The sequence below is a fragment of the Mizuhopecten yessoensis genome, unplaced genomic scaffold (genome assembly GCF_002113885.1).
Source record: "Mizuhopecten yessoensis strain PY_sf001 unplaced genomic scaffold, ASM211388v2 scaffold8839.1, whole genome shotgun sequence".
Lineage (NCBI taxonomy): Eukaryota > Metazoa > Mollusca > Bivalvia > Pectinida > Pectinidae > Mizuhopecten > Mizuhopecten yessoensis.
The window spans coordinates 212,393-220,417 of record NW_018407747.1 but is presented as its reverse complement, the minus strand read 5'-3'; the positions used below and the strand labels follow the sequence as shown (position 1 = coordinate 220,417).

The following is an 8,025-nucleotide window of genomic DNA, read 5'->3' as shown; positions in this document are numbered from 1 at the left end:
AGAACGAGCATTTTCTTTTATTTCTGTAAATTCACGGTAATAATATTCGCTGAGTATTTTATTTCGAGGTATCTTTGGTAATCGCGTAATCTCGAAATTGAACCCACCGCAATAATTACCAACTATAAAGTATATAAGTTTATTAGAGATAATGAATATGCAAGCTCTTTGCAACAGCAATACAAAAGAGAGTTTCCTTTTTTAATTGGTATACTGTAAGCGAACATATTTTAGCAGTAGTCACTTTTCGGGCTTTCAATTTTGCGCTAACTTATGAATGCTTAAATTGAAGTTCCTAGATATTTTTCGTGGTTGCATATTTTGGGTGCGCCAATACATCAATGCGCTCACCAGTAAAATTCGATAATTCACTAAAATTTTAGTGCGCTAAAATAATTACGCTAATAGTATTTTGGAATGCATCGAACGTGACTTTTCAATCTTTAACCTTGGATGCCAATGATGGGTCTCTAATGGACACAGTGGTTGCACGGTGTGTTAAATATGCTTACTCTGTTTGGTTAATGGCATCGACATACTAATCTTTAAATTTCCTCTCCCGTCGAACAGAGAAAAACACATTAAACATCAGTTTGTTTTTCATATGGCTACAATAGCGCGACATTCCAACCGATATTTGTTGGGGGGTTACATACAAATTGTACACTTAAACGTCTCAAAACACTCAAGCAAACGCTTCCGAATGAGCTCCAAAAAGTTTGTTGTCAAAGCGCAGACTTCGGTCTGGGTCGTATTCCACTGAGGTCTGTCTGCTACCATAGTTTCTTTTTTTCCTGTGAACAGTGCAAATAGTAGAAACCATAAGTATGATGCAAAACGGCGACTTTTCCCAAAAAGAAATATGTCACATGGTTTTTGTTTGTTCGTGTTGGGGTTTAACGTCATCACAACGACTAAGTTACTCAGTTCACATACAGACGACTGCCTAAGGAGACGTCACCACCGTAAAAAAAGAGTAGGGAAGTAAAAAAGAACAAAATTAGATCCCAAGTGCTGAAGCTGAGGCAATATATCGAATTTATTTACTTCGATGTCCCCTGACCAGCGCAGAACACACAGGAGAACAGTTGGTACCTGAATTAACCGTTAGGGAAGATAAATGCATACTACTAAGATAAGTTATCTCACTATATAACACAGTTACAATAATTAATTAAAAGATATGATATTTGAGTAAGCAAATATTTGTTGTTAAGTAAAAACATATAAGTGCTAGGTAAATATTAAAATGAGAACACACTGAAAAAATTGGAAACACAATTAAATGCTCTTTTATATAACTAATCAAAGCTTATTGTATGTCAAGCAATACTTCTTAATGTATATATTATTATATATATTGCAATTGACATTGTAAAATAAACTTGAAATGATAAAACCATAAAATTAGTCATATCAGAAAATATCATATGAGATTTTGTAATGTGAAGTGTTAAACATTCTTGTTAAGAAATCTTACAAGATGACTTATTTTTAACGGTAGGAATAAAATCGAATCATTGTTTACCACTTTCTGTACTTCGCAGCTTACATCAGGTACTATTTATATTGAATGTTGTCGAGTTTCCAGGACTTAAAAAGCCTTACCTTTTCATCATCACTACCACCAGAGCGGTTAATGATAAGAGGATTACAAGACCACAAACTCCAGCGATCACCATGTACTTGTTATCAGAAAGCCAACCCTACAACACAGTGAAAAAGTATGTCATAACTTATGTGTCTAATACTCTACATGTAGAGGAATTTTAATCCACATCATGAATACAATTGGCAACCTGCAAAAAGCATAACATTTACAGTCTATAAATATTTTTGTCGCAAAATGCAAATTATAAGCTTCAATATAGGGATAGAACGGCATTTTAATCATTGTTAAAAGGCATTTTTTTATTATTTCTCCCACAACCACTAAAGAATTCCTCACTCCCGACTCCTTGAAAAAACCTGCTTGTAGTAGGTAAACATTTAGTAACCGTTAGACAGTAACACCATGAACGTGATGTCATAGGGTACTCTTTAAATTATGCTACATTGACAGGAGTAATGTATTTCTAAGAGAAACATATGTTTTTTAGATATAATGTAAACGTTACGCGAGGTAAAGGTCCATAAAACCCTAATTGCTGGTTATAATACTCATTTGATAACACGAGACATAATTTGTCACACAGTCGTTAACCTAAAAAGGATGTCCTGCCACTACTATGTTTCGTTTGAACATCATCAATGGAACGACATTGACGAAAGAACACTCTTTTTCAGCTGAGTGCTTGTTTTAAAGCCATTCACATCGTTGATTTTGCAGCGGACCGCCCATTGTCACGTTGATATATTAACCGAAGCAGGTGACAAGTTTTGCTTTGATGGTTTATGCATACATCAGGGAATGTAGAAAGGAATATACAATGTATACTGTAGTACTAAACATATGTATATCATGGCATTATTGTAGTTACATTATGAAATATTAAATAACAACAGCAAATGTCATTTTTAAAATTGTATAAACAAAACATACTTCTAGTTTTACTTATATCAAAAATTATTCTATTGTCAGATTATATTGAAAATCGTGTGTATGCCTAGTTTTGGTATATCCCTACTTCACAAATGCAGACAGTAAATCACTATTTATCCCATAATGTACTGTGTATTAACCGATGTAATATGACCTATCAGTTCTGTGATTGGTTGTAAGTTGCAATTGTTTCAATTGTGATGTCACGCCTAAGACAATTACATGATGTCACAGACTTACGCACTGGAGTCAAAATAGCGGCTTTTTAAATTTCAAAGTTGCATGAAAATTGTCGTTTAAGTGCCACAAATCTTGATTATGAGATAAAAGGATCTTAGACTCGTTTTCATTTCATATCAAATTTATGAAACCCGAATTTTTCACTTATGCTCGCCAGGGGCTCGCTAAATTGAAAAAAAAATCAAAAACTCGTTTCATAAATCTCATATGAAATAGAAACTCATGTAAAATCCTACATATATTTCACAATAATTGCACATTCTATAAAACTAACGACCAGATTTTTATAGATATTGTTTAACAATTTAATACAGAATTGTCTTTAGTTGTAGAACATCGTACAGCTTTTTAACTTTGAAAACATTGTTATTCATAACAAGGGACCTTAGAAAAAACCTGCCTTATTCAGTTAAAGATATTTTAATGCGTTAAATAACGACCCAAATATTTAAAGCACTGAAATCATTATTTGTAAACAGATGTATGTATACATGTCACTTTGGTATTATCAAGTAAAGGTAGCTGTGTCACTCAAACGTCTCTCTGTGGCTCATAAAAAGATACAGAACAGAGACCAGTGGACATTGTACCTCGCATAATGTTAACATCTAGTACACTCATGTAAATACAATGAAATCACCTCAGAAGCAAATGAGTAATCAGAATGGTGTCATAATGGTGTATCTTTTTAAGGGACATACTACACTGTTTTCATTAGCCATGGAGCGGCATTGTGTAAGTGCCAAACTAGTTGCAGTCACATGTTCATAAACAGTCATATTTATATTAACTTACTCACTCCTGAAATTTCACAATAAACTATTCGAATCTTTATATTGGAATAGTTCAAACGTGTCGTCTGGGGTGGATGCGTTAGGAGACAACTCAAAGAAAGTGCAAAAGGGGGTTTCTTAATACTGGTTCAGTTCACACACAAAATAATCAAAAGAAGAAATTACTTCTGCAAACTTGACTTAACTTGGTCTCTGAACACATGTGGTCTATTAATAGGGGTGGTCGCATAAGCAGGTTTGTCTAAAGTGACCAACGTGCGTTCTGTCCGCATTAGTTAGAGATTAAGGGAATTGCACACTACCTGGCTTTGCGTTGCCCGCTCAGAGGAGGATCCTTTCCCCAGTTCTGTAGTTGTTCTGCCTTCTGTTGCAACTGAAAAATGCGAAATAAACTCTATTATGAAGACTTCGAAATGTCTAAGAGAACGAAAAACTAAATTTGCTGTCTTATAAAACAAGTCAAAATAGTTTTCTATTTTAAATTTACTTTTGCTTTATACGTGAAATCAACGAATTAATACATATGCAAATGGTATTCATAAATTATTATCTCAACACCGAATTCGACCGAGCAATATTTTAACGACTGAATCGCAAATATTTGACGGCAATTTCCAAATGTGGCAAACTCAGCCCTAACATATTTGATTGTTTACCTGCCACTGTAGACTGTGACTTCGAAGAAACCGGAGAACGCCTAGTAGATGTCTTCACGCCAAAGATGTCATGAGGTTTCAGTGATGTTGTGGTGTCGACATGAGCAGATGACATTGGTGACGGGACCTTGCTGTGCATTGGTACCATTGGATATTTCTTTGTCGTGGAGTCTTTCACTGGAAGAGTGAGGATATGGGGTTTCCGGGGAGTTGTTGTTGATGACCAGGCCCTCCGTTCACAAGATGCTCCCGTGTAATCTGGGGTACAGTCGCAGCGAAACCCGTCCACCTGGTCGTGACACGTTCCGCCATTTCGACAGGGATGCTCTAGACAATCGTCAATATCTAAGTTACAGTCACTTCCGGTGTACCCTGCGGTACATGAGCAGACAAAGCCATTAATAATGTCAGAACATGTACTATTATTTAGGCAAGGATGAGACGCACAGTCATCGATGTTTTCCTCACATATTAGGCCACTCCACCCTGTAGGACAGGTGCAGGATTCAATTCCATTCAGATGAAGGCAGGTTCCCTCATTCAAGCAAGGATTGTCATCACAGCCACCTTTATGATGTTGACATCTGTCGCCAAACCACGCAGATGGACAACGGCATGTTGTACTGTAATTACTGAACACACAGTCGCCAATATGACACCAATTATCGATACGACAGAAGTTTAGATCGGTGTCGCATTGCTCACCTCCCCATCCAGGATAACAAATACACCTGAATCCTCCAGGTAGGTTCTCACATGTTCCATTCTTTGAGCAAATGTCGCTGATACCGTCACATTCGTTTTCGTCCACGTCACATGTCGTTCCTGTCCATCCTTGTGGACATAAACAGGTTGACGTTTTATTCGTAAACATGCATATTCCTTCATTGTGGCAATATGGCATTTTGCAGAAATTTAGACTAACGTCACAGACACTCCCATCCCATTCCTCAGTACAGACGCAACTGAAGGTTCCGTTCTTGTTTTGACATGTGCCGTTATTTTGACATGGAGTGCTGACACATTCATCGATATCATCGTTACAGTGAGGCCCCGACCATCCAGTGGCACAGTTACATATACTTTGGTGATCTTCAAACCTGCAGGACCCATTATTTTTGCACCAATCTTCATTGTGACAATGGTTCTTGAAAACTTCACATTTTACTCCACCCCACTCGTCAGGACATGCACACGTAAAACTTCCATTTCGGTTTTGACAGGATCCACCATTCAAGCAAGGGTTATGAGCACATTCATCGACATCATTTTGACATCTGTCGCCATACCATGTGGCTGGACAATTGCATGTTGTGGTAGTATTGCTGAAAACGCATTCGCCAAACATTACACCAATGATCGATATGACAGAAGTTTAGATCAGTGTCACATCTCTTACCTCCCCAACCAGGATTACATAGACATCTGAATCCTCCAGCAAGGTTCTCACATGTTCCATTCTGTGTGCAGAGGTGACTGGTAACATCACATTCATTTACGTCCACGTCACATCTCATTCCAGTCCATTCTTCATCACATTCGCACTCGAACCCACCTCTTGTGTTGGTACAGGTACCGTTGTGTTTACAGGGCGAATCCATACATTCATCAATATCAGAAGAGCAATCGATTCCAGTGTATCCTTCTGAACAGATACAATGGAACCCTCCCTCGCTGTTTACACACGTACCGTTATTTTGACAGGGTACTCCACTGCATTCGTTAATATCCTGCGTACAGTTATCTCCCTTCCAGCCGCCGGTACAGTTATCTCCCTTCCAGCCGCTGGTACAGTTATCTCCCTTCCAGCCGCCGGTACAGTTACAGAGGTATCCACCAGGTATGTTGACACATACAGCCTCGTTCTGGCATGGGGATGCCTTACATTCGTTAACGTCACTGTCACATGTCTGACCCGCCCATCCTGTGATACAGTTACACGTGTAGGTACCATAGGTGTTGACACAGTGTCCGCCATGTTGACATGGTGTGGATTGACATTCATCCACATCCTGTGAACAGTTGTATCCTGTCCAGCCGTCCGTACAATTACAGGAATACCCCATCTTCTTGTTAATACACACGCCGTTGTTTCCACAAGGCGCGGACAGGCATTCATTCACATCACTTTCGCAGTTACTTCCTGTCCATCCATGGGCACATGTGCACGTGTAACTTCCTAGATGATCTATGCAAGTTGCTCCGTTTTGGCACGGCGTGCTCTCACATTTGTTTCTGACCCGGGTGCAGTTCTCACCTGTCCAATCTCCGTCACAAACACATAAGTAACTGCCTCCATTGTCAACACAACTTCCTCCATTCTGACATGGCCGTAAAGTTCGGCACTCGTCAATGTTGCTGCATGTTTTGGAGTGTGGCGAATAAAGATACCCTGTCAAAGATTACCACAGAAAATGTTCGCATGTCAAAGTACATGGTATTATAGTTATGACATAAACTTATCACAATTTTTCAACAACAAAAAAGAACAATAAAAAAACTCTAAACTTGTTATTGATTGATATTAGATTTCACTGAAAATATATGAAACATGCGTTACCTTGAAATATAAGACAAATATAATACAACTCGATTAAGGAATTAGTATTCACATTTTCGGTCGCTACAGACGTATAAAACACAAGGAAAACTTCAATGATGATATTAACTTTTTCTTACCTTTCTCACATGTTATCGTACCCTTGCCCCCGGGGATACATTTTAAGTGATTGTGTGGGATGAATGGTATCTCGCATCTGTTTCCCGAGGAACATTCACCACAATATACTTTAAATGTAAAGGTTATTCTGCAATTAAACAAATGTAATTAGAAAGTATAGAGGTACACCATAATAGGCTTCTTCGGTTGTTAATCATATAAGCAGTGATGTAGTTGACTAAGTAGTAAAAGGTCATGTTGACTTTCTTGGATTGTAAAATCTAGTTTTAGCTGGAACGTTATTTACCGAATCAAAGATCAAATATATCAGGGAGTTATGCCACAAATGGATACCTTCTGTATTATTTTTTAACGTGTTTATTGAATCGTATATTTACCCATTGCCAACATAATAATTTTTAACCGATCCGTGGAATGCAATTGGAGAGATGAATGCTGGTCGGATTATTAAGGACTGTCTGCCATCCAGGACTGTGTTAGCGGTACCATACAAGTAAGCTTTAATTTTCACACCGAGATCTGTCTGAAAAATAAGATGTGACGTCATGTGTTATAAAAAGTTCGCAAATGAACATTACTGTAATAATACAATGACTTTCGTATTTTTATTGTTGTCTGTAATAATGTATTGCATTCATGTCGGTATCAAAACATGTCTTTCAACACAATAATGATTGTCATTGTCAGTGATTCATTTTAGCATCACCTATATTATGTAATAAAACATTATCGTAGTTAAGACTCTGTCGAACAGTGCTGATTAAATATACAATTACAAATAATCATAAATAAAATGTATAAATACAACAAATATGTTAAAGCATGTTTAATGTAAAGTCTAAGCCAACAAACAATGTAAGCAAAGTAAGGACAGGTTTATAATTATGTGTAAACTTTATAATACACAGGTTTATAATTATGTGTAAACTTTATAATACACTGGTTTGTGTACATTTAGTGTGATGATTATTTTTGCATATGTTCGCGTTAAGCGTTCGTTGCGAATAATAATATCAACCGAACAACTAATTTTCTTGTAAACTGAGTGAAATTTTTGTTTGTTTCCAACTGCAACATCACAGGTGCATTCTCTATCTAAAGGGGGCGGGGGGG

The 8,025-nt window shown here is 37.3% G+C and overlaps 1 pseudogene; it reads right to left on the bottom strand.

The window, feature by feature from the left end:
* Positions 1-651: 651 nt before the first annotated feature.
* LOC110456724 overlaps positions 652-8,025 on the bottom strand; it is a 10,180-nt pseudogene continuing 2,806 nt past the window's right edge.